Below are 15,768 nucleotides of genomic sequence, written 5' to 3'. Positions count from 1 at the left end.
AGGGGACAGGCATCAGGCAGATGGCCTCACTGGTGCTGGACGGGCCATTCGCAGTTGACCGGTTTAAGATTCCATTTCTGGGAGACCAGAGACTGTAGTGAGGTTAGGTCTCAGTTTGGTGACATGGGCTCAGTATAAGTGACTTTATTGGGGACCGATTGTCTCATAAAAGATCAGGGCGGGGGGCTGGTGCCCCTTTTGGGGTCTTTCTGCTCTTGTTCTCTCTCTAATCCCATTCAGCTCCTGATTCCCTAGGAGCAGACCCCATGCTACACCCCGAAGCCCCCAGCCAGCTTCCTCTGAAGACCCCGAGGGAGGGCCCAGGCAGTAGGGACTTTGAACTGGATCCCATCCCACATAGATGAGTCCTCCTCATCCCATCCAGGGAGAGCCATGGCTTCCTTTACCCAAATTCTGACCTGTGATTAGCAAAAAGCCGTGCGCAGGCCAGCCAAGGGGCTGGAGTAGGTCCCCTCCATCACCCCAGCTCCACTCCAGGGCCGCCAGGACTTTGAAGCTGGAAGGGGAACAAGAAGACAGAGGTAAGGACACGTGGGAGGTGTGGGCCGGCCAGCTCAGGGCACTGGGCCACCCCCTGGACACACAGTCCCTGCACACAGAGGCCTCCCCATTGGGGGCTAGAAGGTGGCACCAGATGTGACAGGCTGTGCAGGGGTGGGGGCGGGGCTCAGAGGGGTTGTCATAGGAACATTGGGCTCCATGAGGAGGCTTTGGCTGGGCTGCAAATAGAGAAGTGGTTCACAAAATGAAGACAATATGTAATTTCTCGACAAACACATTCTGTGGTATTTTTGTGACTGATCCTACTGCCTTATGAGACATGGAGTTGCTTGATTCTGAAACCCTGGTGTCTTGGAGGGGGGAGGGGAGGAGGAAGGGAAGGAGGGAGGGCAGGAGGGAGGGGAAACCAGAACTGAGATCTCAGAGCAACACAATTAAGGGAGGGGATTCTGAAACCCCCACCTGCTTTAAGTCCCATTTCCCCCATTTAATCTATTGTCTCCATCCATTTCATATTTTATTAAACAGTCGCCTCAGAAAACCTGTACACCCTCTTACCTCGTCTGGCCTTTACCCTGCCCTGGTTAGAAAGTGGGCTTCATGTACCTGACGGTTTACATAAAGGAAGGAGGTCTTTACTGATACATGTGAGCCTTGACCAAAACCCACACTGAGGTAGGGCTAGATGTGTTTGTTGTCTGATCCCACGATGCTAGTGTCGCAGGAAGTCTGCACGGAAACGCAGGTTGGGGGGGGGTGGGGACAGCCTCTGACCCACGGAGAGGCATAACCTGGTGGCTGTCTCTTCCGTCACATCCGGAACCTACACTGGAGGCCGCAGACCCAAGCCACCCGCGTCCCGATGCGCTGAAACCAGTGAACATTTAGCTTTGGAGTTCTTTACGGGGGGATTTAACTTTTTCGATGATCTAATTGAAGTGAGAAAGTGGAAAACAGAAAGAATATCATTTACATTACCAATATAATACAGAAAAATAGTGTCACCCGTGGAAATACCTAAAAGTCTTACCTCTGGGTAATACATCCTACAATCAGTGCACATTAAGGAAAGAAACAAACAAACAAGCAAGGAACTAACCAAGTAAACTTGAGCATGGAATCCGGGGAAAAGCTGCAAAGTTGTCCGGTAGACAGCCCGGTCCCGTAGGACATGAAAAGAAAATGTTAAGCTGCTCCTGTGTTGTTCCTGCAGCACTGAGTGGCTAGAGCATCCATCGCGGCCAGGAGCGCACAAAATGTGGCTTTTCCCACCAGCGACGCACTCCCCAGGAGGTGGGATCAAAGGCCGAGGGTGACTCCCAGGCAGGTACTAATAGCTGCCAGGCGTTTGGATGTGCTCGGTATCCTGGAGCACGTTAGCCCTTTAACCAAACTTGTCTCCTGGGTAGAAGCCCTTCTTGCCTCCTAAAGAAGCCCTTTCAGAAGAGTCAGAGCTTCCCAACATCCAATTTCACTCTAAACAGCCAGAGAAGTTGATTGAAAGGTTGTCAGGGACCTTAAAGGGAGAGAACCAGCATCCGAGCCCGGAGTTGTGCATAGGGAGGGTGTATAAACCCAGGGCCTGAGGGCACTGCCAGCCAGCGGACCGGGAATCACGGTGGTAATTCACTAACAGTAGCAGCACTGAGACAGATCCACGCCTTCCCAGCACACCGGCCTCCACAAACTCCGATCTGGATACGCCGTATCCAAAGCTGCCGTCATTCATGTACCGTAACAAGGAGCTTCTAGTGCTTTCAGACGGGACTGACGGGCACTGAAACGTACCTTAAGCGAGAGGAAATCACCACCCGAACACGGGTGCCGTTATGTTGGATACTAAACGCTTATTAACTAAAACTGCCTTTGGAAATTATTGGCAATAAAATGTTAATAACTTGTACAACATCAACATTGAATACAATTAATTTTGCTAATAACGTTAGTATCCTGAGTGACCTTACATGAAAGAACATAGAAAGTTTCCTTTCAAAATGTATCTATGGCAGCACATAAGATATTTTTTTTTTTTTTTTTTTTTTTGGCACACGGGCTTAGTTGCTCCATGGCATGTGGGATCTTCCTGGAGCAGGGATCAAACCCATGTCCTCTGCATTGGCAGGCGGATTCTTAACCACTGCACCACCTAGGAAGCCCAGCACATAAGATTTTAAGAGCATGAGAAAAAGTGTGAGACTGGAGAGAGGAGAGATCTAATTAACGATGCTGAATTTATCTCGTTCTAAAAGGTACTGCAAGCATGAGAGCATCCTCTACAGATTATGCCGGATTTTCTGCCCAAGAGAGTTCTAGAAATAGCCTTTTCAATACCAGAAATAGGAACCAGGAGTGCTGGTTGTATAACTTATTCACAGAGGAGCTTAGAACTAAAGGAGAGTTTGGAGATGGAATACTAAGGCCCCGAGAGTGTGAATGACTTACTCAAGGTCACACAGGGTCTTGAAAACAAGTCTTCATACAGGTGCTGGGAAACCTTCAGTGGTGCCAGCCTGTCTGCAATCAGTTGAACCATCCCACTTGGAGACGGACAGCTGGGGAAACCTCGCTTTTAGTCAGGAGCCAAAGAAAATAAGCGATTCAGGGGTAAAACAAAGGCCAATTTCTGGGAAATTAACTGGCCCAAGGCACCTCCCTGTGTTTGTGATCTGACTCCCGTTAGAATATTTTCACTTGTAACTTTTAAATTTTTTACTTCAACCGTATCCCACACAGAATGCTTGCAAATCATATATCTGACAAGGGATAAATATCTATAATATATAAAGAACTAAAACTCAAGAACAACAACAAAAAAATCAACTTAATTTTTAAAAGGACAAAAGGTTTGAATAGACATTTCTCCACATCACTAACCATTAGGGAAATGAAAATCAAAACCACCACAAGAAACCACTTCTCACCAGGATGGAGCCCATAAAAAAAATAAAAACAGAAAGCCACAAGTGTGGGCCAAGACGTGGAGAAATTCGAACTGTTGTGCATTGCTGCTGGGAATATTTAAAGATGGAGGCCCTGTAGAAAATTGCACGCCCGTTCTTCAGACAAAATTAAACACAGAATTACTATATGATCCAGCAATTCCACCTCTGGGGAGATACCCTAAAGAACTGAAAGTAGAGACTCAAATAGACATTAGGACACCCATGTTCACAGTGGCAGTAATCACGTCCACCCCTGGAGGAGCGGCTATGCTACAGGCAGTATATACGTACAGTGGAACATCACTCAGCCTTAAAAAGGAAGGAGGTTCTGACACAGGCGACAGCCTGGGTGAACCTGGAGGGGTTAAGCTGAGTGAAACAAGTCAGTCACAAAAGCACAGATCATATGTGACTCCACTCGTGTGAGGGACAGAGTAGTCAGATCCATAGAGACAGAAAGTGGGTGGTGGGTGCCAGGGGCTGGGGGGCTGGGGAGTCTGTGTTTAATGGGGACAGAGTTTCACTTCAGGAAGGTGAGAAAGTTCTGGAGAGGACAGTGGCAGTGGCTGTACAACATTGTGAAGGCACTTAGTCCTCCTGAACTGTGCACTTAAACATGGTTAAAACGGTAAATTTTATGTCACATGTATTTTACCACACTGAAAAAAATCACAAAAAGAAAATACCCAGTAAAATTCTCTTTTGAATATTATAACAAATAGTGACTAAAGAATGAAAGTGAGGTCTTACGTCATGTGAAAGGTAACAGTAAGTTCTAAAAACTTTTCACACTCACAGTTATTTGAACAGAAGACTGTTCATTTCCTGAAAAAAATCATTCGTTTAATTTCTAAAATACTTAGCTCTTTCAAAACATGGCTTTCTGCCCCATAATTACAGACGTTACGGGAGAAATATTTCTAAGGGCCATGCAGCGACCTGTTTGCTATGTCTAGAGACTTTTTCTGTTAAAAAGGTCTCTCTTCTATTTAAATCAAATGTCTCCCACTGCATTTTTTTTTTTAATTTTTTGGCCACACCACACAGTATGCAGGATCTTAGTTCCCTGACCAGGAATCGTACCTGCGCTGCCTGCAGTGGAAGTGCAGGGTCTTAACCACTGGCCCGCCAGGGAAGTCCCTCTTCCACCGCAATTTAATCTCATTTCTTCTTTTTTTCAATCTCGAGTGGATTTGTTGTATTTGTTTATTTTATTTATTTAATTTATTTTATTGGCTGTGTTGGGTCTTCATTGCTGCACACAGGCTTTGTCTAGTTGCGGTGAGCGGGGGCTACTCTTCGTTGTGGTGCGCGGGCTCCTCATTGCCGTGGCCTCTCTTGTTGCAGAGCACGGCTCTAGGCACGTGGGCTTCAGTAGTTGCGGCACATGGGCTCAGTAGTTGTGGCTCACGGGCTCTAGAGCGCAGGCTCAATAGTTGTGGTGCACGGGGCTTAGTTGCTCCGCAGCATGTGGGATCTTCCTGGAGCAGGGAATCAAACCCATGTCCCCTGCATTGGCAGGCGGATTCTTACCCACTGTGCCACCTAGGAAGTCCCTGTATTTGTTTATTAAAGAGGATTCCATTTCCAAGATTTTAAAAAATATGGTAATTAAGCCATCTTTAGTAAAGCAATCTGTATCCTAGATTTTTGAAAATTCTCATTTTCTTCACAGGTGAGAAACAGTGACCGGGGGAGGGCTGAGCTGAAAATTCTCCATCAGGCGCTCTGGCCAAGGGTGGGCTCTGTGCTGTGGGTCAATCCCTGTGATGTTACTAAAACAACAAGGACCAGCACTCCCACCCCATAAGGAGCTGTCTACTGGCTACACTTAATTAAGGAATAGGTTTAGCTTTCTGTGACCAGTGGTTCTGTAATCAATTATAACTTGCTTTCTTGATGTGCTATTTGATTAATGAATAAAAGATTAACAATAGTAGAGTTTTCAGCCATAAAAAATATAAAATAGAATGATGCCGTTTGCAGCAACATGGGTAGACCTAGAGGTGATCATACTAAGCGAAGTAAGTCAGACAGAGAAAGGCAAATGTCATATGATATCACTTGTATGTGGAATCTAAAATATGACACAAATGAACCTATCTGCGAAACAGAAAGAGATTCACAGAGAACAGACTTGTAGGTGCCGAAGCGGAGGGTAGTGGGGGAGGCATGGAGTGGGAGTTTGGGGTTAGCAGATGTAAACTATTACATAGAGGATGGATAAACAACAAGGTCCTACTGTAGAGCACAGGGAACGTTATTCAATATCCTGTGATAGACCCTAATGGAGAAGAATATGAGAAAGAATGTATATATATGTATAACTGAGTCACTTTGCTATACAGCAGAAATTAATGCAACAATGTAAATCAACTATACTTCAATAAAATAGAAAGAAAGAAAGAATGTTAGATAATGGGGAAAAAATGGATCTCACGGTTCCCTCACCTAATTCCATCTACCATGTCACACACACACAAAATAAACAGTAGAGTTTTGAAATTTAAAAAATATATATTTTTATGTTTTCCTTATGGAATTCTCAATCACAAAGTATATGTAATAGAAGCAATCAATCTCACTGCAAGTACAATAACCTATACTGTTAAATACAGTACTTCTAGGATAGTTTCTTTCTGATCAAATATTTGCATAATCCAGAAACTAAAATAAATATTCAGTGCAGAAATGGGGGTCAAGGTTTTCTGTTCTTATCTATTTCCTCATCCCCCCAAGTAATGACATGATGCTAAAACTTACAGAAAGAAAAAGCATAATGAAATTGGTACATTTTACAGGTAACTTCATATTTTGAGTCATGAATGAGAATATAAAGCATTTCACAAATGTATCCTCAGCAAGGAGACCAATACTCATGTGTTATCAGCATCCTTTTTCTTAGTGTAAGTTATTCTTTTTGCCATCTTTTTAAAATTTAATAAAACTTGATTTAAGAAGGTAGAACTAGGGATTTCCCTGGTGGTCCAGCGGTTACGACTCTGAGCTCCCAATACAGGGGGCCCGGGTTCCACCCCTGGTCAGGGAACTAGAGCCTGCATGCCATGACTAAGACCTGGCCAAATAAATAACTAAATAAGAAGGTAGAACTAATTAGGCAAAATGTGTGACCACTAAGCTCAGTGATCCTGACAGAGGTGGGACAACACCCGCCACACAACGCCCCCCAACCACGCCTCCTGCCCTCCCGTTTGTGCGGGAGGCCCAGGTGCCCGAGACTTGAAAGGAACTTTGTAAATCAGAGAGGCCCACAGACAGGAGGCAGAGATGAATGGGACAGGCCAGCCACCTCCCAGCCTTGTCACCTTGGGTGTCAGCTGTGCTGCCTGATGCTTTGTAGTTAAAGAAAGCCACAGTTATTTTGATAACACTTAGGAAAGTGTGTTGGCTAAAGGGGAAGAAAACTTATAGGACTAACTGTGAATGACTGGTCATCTGGGCACTAGGGTGGGGGGCTGAGCAGGATGTGCAGTCCAGTCAGCACCCCTCCCCCAACTCACAGCTCTCCAGGGGCCTCTGCACCTGTGACCTTGGGCTCACCTCCCAGGGACCCCTCATGTCCTGTCTCAGAGCCCCCCCAGGCCACAACTCCAGGCTCTTCCTCACAAGTGCTAAGCCCATTTCGACCTCAGGACATTTGCACTGCTGTTTCCTTGGCTAAAAGATGTACCCTCGGAGATCACCTCACTTCACTCAGGTCTCTGCTCAGATGCCCTGTCTTCACTTGGGGCCCCCCGGCAACAACTGTCTGCCTTCGGGGGACTCGGCCCTCAGCCTGCTCCATCCCTCTCCATGGTACCTGTCCCCACTGGATGCCTTACAGACTTATTGCTTCCTGGTCTCCCCACGCGGGTGTCAGCTTGAGGAGGGCAGGCATTGTTGGACACTGTGTCCCATGATCTAGAACAGTGTCCACATCATAGAAGATTCTCCAAGCACAACTGTTTGGGGGATGAAGTTGTTGTCTTTCCTATGGGGGAGGCAGACACATCATAAAATAGTCACCACGTGGGAGCAGGAGTCCAAGCCCTTGGGTGGTGGGGGTGCTGGGGCACAGGGAAAAGGCTCCCAGACCAAGGATGTTTGAGGGGGCCTTGGAGAAGGAGAGGCAGGTGTGGGCAGAAAGAAGGCTTGTGTTGCAGGGTGGGAAGCAAAGTCACAGCTGGGGTGAAGGAGAGGCTGGCGTTTGGTGAGAGTGGAGACCGGGTGCAACCAAGCCGTGCATGTTGGTGCTTGTGTGGCATCAGGTGGGGGGACCTGCAGCGCTCAGGGCAGAGGCACCCGCTGGTGATCCTCCAGCTGGCCATTCACAGAGATGCACGGCTTCAAGACACTCCTGGGGACACTCAGCCAGCCCTAGGCCTGAACCTTGGCCACTGGAGAAAGGCCTGCTTGGACCCCCACTCCACCGCCTGCCCCATCACCTCAGAGCTTCCATTAGCTGATCTGACTGGAACCTAAGATGAGGGACTTGGCCCCTGTGGTCCCCAGGCTCGCTGGACGCAGAGCTGGACAGAAAGAAAATTCTGAGGGACAATGAGATGGTGGGCAGCTCAGGAGAACTCCCTTTGGGGGCTAATGCTTCAGTGGGCACCTTGAGATGCATGGTGAGACCCCAAAATCATGCCCAAGCAACCCCAAACACCTCTGGTTAAATACCTACACAGGCAGCCATGGGAGAAGTGTGGTTCTGGCCCAGGGAAGGAGACGGGGAACATTGTGAGGAGAGAGGAGGGAAGGGAGGATGGGGCCCCCGTATGTCTTGTACACAGGGTGGCTTCCCCCAGGGACCATAGACCTCCAGCACCTCTGCCCGTCCGTGTAGACCCACGGTTTATATGAGTGGATTATCCTGATTATTTGTGGGTTTCAGCTATGGGACAAGGTGGTGTTACCCAGAGACAGCTCTTGTCAAATCAGAAGTATAGACGCAAAGAGGCCCTGAAATTCCCATAATTCTTTAGAGGCGATTCATTTTCCACATGCTACGAAACTGCCAAGGTTCGCCCAATTCAATTTTGATCTTTTGGATCCAAAAAGTTGTGAATTTAAAATATTGTGTGGAGTATTTTTTCTTCAAGCAATGGTGAAAGTATGGAGGCATTTATGGGGGGCTGTCCTGGTTGCCGCGTGGAAGGTGGCGGAAAGAGCTTAGGTAAGAAAGACCATGTCCTCACCTACGACAAGGTCGGGGAGAATGCTCTGGAATCCTCTGGAATGGGCATCACTCCACACTCGGGCCACGAATACCATCCTTGATAAAGTCACCCACAGCCTGTAGGAGCTCACACAGTCCAGGTCCTCGTGCGTCTCATCTAACATCACCTCTGTTACCTGCCACTCAGCACTGCTCTGTGCATCTTCTGAGGGTTTCTTCTCTCTGCCCTCAGATCATTTTAGATAAGGGTGGTCATGACTTCTCTTCTCTCTCCCACGCAGTGTGAGCTGTGGTTCCCCTCGAGCCCCTATCTTTCATACACACCCCTTACCATCTGTTATTTTCGTGAATTACTCCTTCTAAGTAGGGAATGATGGTTTCACCATACTAATACAAAAGAAAATTCAAAAGGCTCTGTTATGTTATATTGGGAGAAAGAAAGATGACTTTTTTTTTCTTTTTTACTAAAAGGCATTTATTTTCTTTAGGAAAAAATATTTCAAAAAAACAAATGTTGATTTTTTTTCATTAGTATATTCATTCTTGTTTACAACAAAGACACAAGGAGGGTGCTGGGGTATGACATGGTAACTTTAAGCATTTTGAAAAGGCCAGAGCTTTCCCAATCCCTCAACAGAACCCAAAGTCCTTGTGTTTAACCACCCAGCAGCCACTGATTTATCTGAAAAGGCACAACTTAAAAGGAATGTTGAAATTTAAAAGACCATTGTCCTTGGTACAGACAATGACTTCCTAGAATTCAACAGTCCTGTTTCCTGTGATTTTCATCTTTGGGAAAATCATGATTTCTGTGAGATGTAACATTTATTTATGGCACTGGTTTTTGTGTGTGTGTCTCATATGAGCCATTTTCTAGTATTTACATAGGGACAAAGTTAGAAGTTGAGCCTCAGATAAAATTTCCTACAAACACGCCCACATTTATCAATTCAAAAAAAAAAAAGCAAAACATTTTCATATACTATTATATAACTTATGGCTAAAAACATTTCTCTTAACAGCATGATCCACCATGAATTTTTTTTCTTATTTTTGATATAACCAGTTAAAACATTGTTGGACTGTCTTTTGCAAAAACGTCAAACAAAATCCCAATGTGCAAAACTGTACTCGTTGCATCGACCCAGACAACCGACGCTTGGAATGTATGCACCCGGGTTGTCTGAAGCTTCTCAGAAGTTTACAAAACAGAAAAAGAATTAAGGACTCTAATGTGAAATTAAGGAGCAAGAAATCTTAAATACAGGAATCTGCTCCTATGCAAGGAACATTTTGCACGTTTTGTATTTTGTAAAAATTCAGCATAACTGTTACTAAGTTTTCTATTCTCATCTCATCTAAAATTACAAAGAATAGAAAACCTCAGTTCACTCAGTTAAATTGCAATGTATTTAAAAGTTGTGAGTTTGATTGAAGTTTAATAAGGGACTAGACCCTTGTTTCTCAAAATTGCGATAACCACCTGCATGAGGCTTATCTGAGGGGTGCATCAAAAACACCATTTCCTAAACGTGCCTGAAACACTTGGACACCCTTGGACCCTGCAGCGTGGCTCCTCTGCGGTGGACAGTGTTTCTTTCACCTGAGCGAATCTGGCCTGGATAAACTGCCTTACAGCACGGGAACCAGGATGCTGCTATTCTGGTCTCAGATCAAGTTCTCACCAGGGACAGAACAAAAGCAGGAGATGTTCTTTGATCTTCACATCTTGCTCTAGCGGCTTCTGTAGGTTTGGAACTTTGCTACATTTTTGTTACAAAACAGATATTGTTCTCCCCTCCCATGCCCTCAAATAAGAAAGGTAGAATTGCACTTTAATGCTATTAGAGGTAGTAAAACAGGTGGCAGCTCTTCTTGCCAGGGTCAAAGCAGCCTCTACGAAGCTTGACCACAGGTTCCCTTAACTGAAATCTGTGGCACCCGTTATATGCTAATCAGTGTTTGGAGAGCTTGACCGTGGTACTGATTTAGCAATCTTGGGGTCAGCCCGGCAGATGGTACTATTGTTATCCCCGAGATAAATTATGAATGAGCATTTCTCTGGTCACCTCTTCTGTGACCACTGGGCCTTGAGTTTTCAGAACTTTGAAACACATCACCAAAAAACGAAACACAACAGGCAAGACAATTTTGCATCAGTAGAAGGTGGAAAAACTGGTGCAGAAAATATCTTATTATTTCTTAGTGTTATTTGGGTGCAAAATTAAAACACTATTGAAAGCTCTTCTCTAGGGGCTCATACATTAAATCTGGGACAAAACAAAGTCTCTCTCCACATCTGGATAAGAAGCCCCCCAAATTCTGGGAGCTGCCTGAGACCTGGAGACGTTGAACATCCTGGGTGGAATCGGGGATGCTGGGCAGAGGCTGTCACTTCCTCCAGGGCACCTGATGACCCAGGGAGGCTCGGCCAGCTCCTGGTCCCCTATGCATCCCCAGGCAGCAAACCTCAGCTTGGAGATGTTAACTTGTGCAGAAACTGCAGTTCAGCTTTATAATGGTAAACCACAATCATGGTGCTGAATGCTTCTTTAACCCTGGTCCTGTGTGGATGAGAACTGGGCTTAAGCTGGTGAAGGGAAGGTGAGTCCCAGCTCACAGGAAAACGCCTCGAAGCAGGACACAGCTTCCAGCAGCTAAACTTGGGAATTTTTTTTTTTTTTAATTCTGGAAGGATAGAAGAGCTTGTAAGATAAAACCTAAATTGGTGTGAGACTTTGAATATTTTACAGTATCCAAATTTAGCAGGAAAGTGGAGGCTTGTGAGAAACGGGAAGGAATCAACATCTAGTAACAACTGCCCACGTTACATACTCACCTCCTTTGTTAGTGACAAGCAAGTTCAAAAGATGTGTTAGTGCAGTTTCATGTATCAGCTAGTGTGTGTCATACTGTAAATGATGCTTACGAGCCCAGAAAACAGAGGGCCCGTACATTAATTTTGGTAGGTGTGTGAGTCAGGATTTTCCAGAAAAAGAGAACCAATTATCTATCTATTCACCTATCTATACATTTGGAGAGAGAGAGAAAGATTTATTTTCAGAACTTGGCTCACATGAAGTGGGGGGTAGGGGGCTGGCAGGAGAAAAGTCTGTAGGGTGGGCTGTCAGGCTGGACACTCAGGGAAGAACAGAAGCTGCAGCTCTAGTCCAAGAGCATCTGGAGTAGAATTCCCTCTTCCTCAGGAAACTGCAGTCTTTTTTCCTCTAAGGCCTTCAACTGATTGGATAAGGCCCACCCACCTTGGGGAGGGTCATCTGCTTTCCTCAAAGCCTACTGACCTATATGTTAATTCCATCTTAGAAATAACTTCACAGCAGCATCTAGACTGGTATTTGACCAAACATCTAGGGACAATGGCCCAGACAAGTAGACACATAAAATTAACCATCAAAGCAGGAAAATAGCATTGAATTGATAGGTTTTTTGTCAATTTGGTAATACTTACTTTTTTCATAGAATTTCAGAACTGGAAAGATATTTAAAGATGAAGCGTCTTGAAATCAGAGATGTTCAGGTCACAGCTGACAACTCTGGGAATCACAAAGGCCTGGATACTTTAGTTCTCTGCTGCTTCCCCAGAGACAGAAACCTTCCCTGGCGCTCAGGGTTAGCTAGCCAAGTTCTAGCACACGTAGCCCTACCACATGTCAGAACCACTCTGCTTCACAAACATCATTAAGTCCTCACAACAGTCTTGGGATGTGGGTCCTCAGTGACCCCACTCAACAGATCAGGAAGCGAAGGCGAGGAGACGGAGGGCCACACCCAAGCTCACGTTGCTGCAGGAAGCAGAGCTGACGTTCACACCAGCTGCTGTGACGCCTGAGCCCACTTGCTGAACTAAGGAGTCTAGCCGTGCCATTAACCCCCCAAGTCCTAGGGGACCACGGCTCCCCACGTTGCTGAAATCCCCTCCTTTGGGCTTCTGCGGGGGAGGGGGAGGGGAGTGGTCACAGCAAAGGCCAATTCTTCCGCAATTTCTCCCGGTTGCCTCTTCAGTCCCATCCAGAATTCCTCACCATCCTTCACGCTGCCTGGGGTGTGCGACCTGTCAAGACTGGGAGAACGTACTTCACAGCCTCTGAACAGTCCTTGAGAAAATGTTCTAGCGTTGCTTTTAGGACCTGACAATCCTTGATGCGTGTTTTACAATTCTCACTCTTTTGCTTTCTCTGCAAAAAACCAGATAATAGTAAAAGTTGTATCTATCATCACATTTTAGCAAGCTTTATGAGACCTGTGGTTCAATTTTAAATTGAAGGTTGTATGAGAAAAAACATTATTTCATCCTATTCATTTAATTCTGTGTGCAAAATGCGAAATACTTCTTCTCTGTCTACTTATTCCTTCCCAACTATTAGGGTCCCAAAGTTAACTCCTAATCTGCATTTACACAGGCGTTTTCACAGGCCAGAGTGGACACCCAGGAATCCCTACAGAATGAGATCCTAAAGGACTTGTAATGAACAGGGTTTGCCTTGATCTCAGAGGTAACTTACAAGTGTCCGTGGAAAGAAAAACGCACAATGTAAGAGCTGTGAGTTTTGTTATTCAGGGCCTTATTGAGAACTGTAGCCTGGGAGACAACCTCTCAGTAGCTCTGAGAAGCTGTTCCAAAGAGGGAGGAAGGGAGTGGGGCTAGTGTACGTATCTTTGGCTGGGGAATACGTGCAGTCCAGTATACACCTTGGTAAAAGGCTACTGTTCGTCACAAAGAGCAGGTATCTCAAGTTAACGATTTTAGTGCTTTTCTATGTATGGAAAGATGAGAAACTCTGGGTTCATTAAAATTCTTCCTGAGATACACATCTAACTCTCTAGGGGCCTGTTTTTCCAAAGCACAGAGGGCCTCACGCTGTTGCCTTAACCCCCTCTGGCTGAAGCACAGAGGTCACAGCTGCAGAGAACTGGGTGTGAGCCAGGTCTCTGAGCTTTGTTGACACAAGGCTCACTTAGAACTGGGATGAAGACTCTGACAAGAAGACAGGACGAAGGCCCAGGTGGGCAGGGTCTTGTCCTCAGACAGAAGGAAGATGAAAATGCATGGACTCCATCCGGGACAAAGCGGAAGGTGGACAAGGTGGACCGAGCCCTGGGTACACTTATTTCCTACGTCTCGAGAGAAAGGATGCTATAGGCCATGCTCCTTTGGAGGAAATTATGGAAAAGTAGTGAATAGTTAAATAGTAGAACAAAACAAAATCTCTCAGTTTTTGTTTTTTTATTAGTATTTATTGATCTTTGGCTGCACTGGGTCTTAATTGCAGCACACGGGCTCTTCGTTGCAGAGCACAGGTTTCTCTGTAGCTGTGGCGTTTGGGCTTCTCTCTAGTTGAGGTGCATGGGCTCAGTAGTTGCGGCACATGGGCTTAGTTGCCCTGAGGCACATGGGATCTTTGTTCCCCGACCAGGGACCAAACCGGCATCCCCTGAATTTCAAGACGAATTCTTAACCAGTGGACAACCAGAGAAGTCCCAAAATCTCTCAGTTTTTGCAGCCACAGATGTAATGCCACAAATGACACATGGTCTCCCCTAGAACACTGTTTTCACCGAATGATCCTGTGAGCTTGTTAGAAATGCAAATCCACGAGCTTTCAGATCTCCTAAATCAGAATCCCTGGGGACAGAGCCCAGCAATCAGAGTTTTAACAGGTTTGTCATTTGATGCTCAGGCACATTAGAGTTTGAGAACTTACCTTAGTGGATATATTTCACTATCCCTCAAACTCAATCCACAGGTGACACTTTTTCCCTTTCCGTCCACAAAGCACATGGCATAAGCTCACCCCAGCCTTACCATCCAAGCAGAGTACAGACGCCAGCTCAGAGGCTCTCAGGGCGTAATCCTCAGACAGGGGCCTGGTATTCACTGGGAGCTGGGGGCAGGGAGCGGGGGCAGCAAGCTGTGGTCCAAGCAGCCCTCCAGGTCATCTTGATGCAGCTTGGGAACCGCTGGGACAGAGGAGAAATGACGGGTGTTGGAGTAAAACCTGGGATTACTGAACATCCAGAACTGGGTGACCTTGGGTAGCACCCATTACTACATTGTTTCCCCAATTATAAGTGAAAACATGACATCAGTCATTCAACAAATATTTATTAAGCACCAATGCTGTTGGAGTAAAGGCAAAGCTACTGTGTAGAGTCCCAATAAGGCAATAGCTCGAAGAACAAAGAATGTTTGCTTCTCTTCACAAAACAGTTGCCAATTGAGCTGTATGGGGGGACAGCTCTGCTCCCCATGTTCTTCATCTTCAGGGACCAGTCCTGTAAGCACTGCCCCACCTTCCCCTGGGGCATCACGCCCCTGACAGGCTGTAGTGGGGTCCTCCTGGAAAGGGAAGGGGCGCTGAGTGTCTGCACACTCTGTGCTGAGGCCTTGGCTGGAAAGACACGCATCTCCACGCTCCAGCACACTGACCAGCAGGTAGGCACGCAGCCAAGCTTCTGCTGGAAAATGTAACCTGTCCTGCACCAGGAGGAAGGAGAGAAGATGTCGTGGACACCCAGCCACCCTCATCGAGCCAGCCTGCACCAGGCACTGCCCTGGCTTTCAGGACACAACAAGAGAGAGGCAGGGACAGTGCCTGCTTGCAGGGAGCACACCTTCGAGAAGGCGAGACTCATAAATGCACAAACGACACAATTTCCCACGGGGATGAGACCTATGAAGGGAATAAAACAGAGGCATGGGGTAGAGCGTGACCGGGGCTGGGACCACAGGGGACACTGCCCTGAGAAACAAACATTTCAGATGAGAAACAAGAGGCAGCAAAAGAGATAGTAAACTGCACAGCATGTTATATGTTCCATGTCTACAAGAACTGTGATTATTGGGACTTCCCTGGTGGTGCAGTGGTTAAGAATCCGCCTGCCCAGTGCAGGGGACACAGGTTTGATCCCTGGGCCGGGAAGATCCCACATGCTTCGGATCAACTAAGCCCGTGTGCCACAACTAGTGAGCCTGCGCTCTAGAGCCTGCAAGCCACAACTACTGAGCCCACGTGCCACAACTACTGAAGCCCACACACCTAGAGCCCGTGCTCCACAACAAGAGAAGCCACTGCAATGAGAAGCCCGAGCACCGTAACAAAGAGT

The 15,768-nt window shown here is 46.4% G+C and overlaps 1 long non-coding RNA gene across 1 annotated transcript; it reads right to left on the bottom strand.

The window, feature by feature from the left end:
• Positions 1-436: 436 nt before the first annotated feature.
• LOC130854456 (uncharacterized) lies at positions 437-14,617 on the bottom strand. Its single transcript, XR_009054022.1, has 3 exons — positions 14,468-14,617; positions 12,113-12,839; positions 437-517 (listed from the first exon to the last, which is right to left on the bottom strand). It is a non-coding gene; the product is annotated as an uncharacterized LOC130854456 (long non-coding RNA).
• Between the last annotated feature and the right edge of the window lie 1,151 nt (positions 14,618-15,768).

This window comes from Hippopotamus amphibius, chromosome 5 (genome assembly GCF_030028045.1).
Source record: "Hippopotamus amphibius kiboko isolate mHipAmp2 chromosome 5, mHipAmp2.hap2, whole genome shotgun sequence".
Classification (NCBI taxonomy): domain Eukaryota; kingdom Metazoa; phylum Chordata; class Mammalia; order Artiodactyla; family Hippopotamidae; genus Hippopotamus; species Hippopotamus amphibius.
The sequence above is the reverse complement of the archived record's forward strand: the minus strand, read 5'-3'. Positions and strand labels throughout refer to the sequence as shown.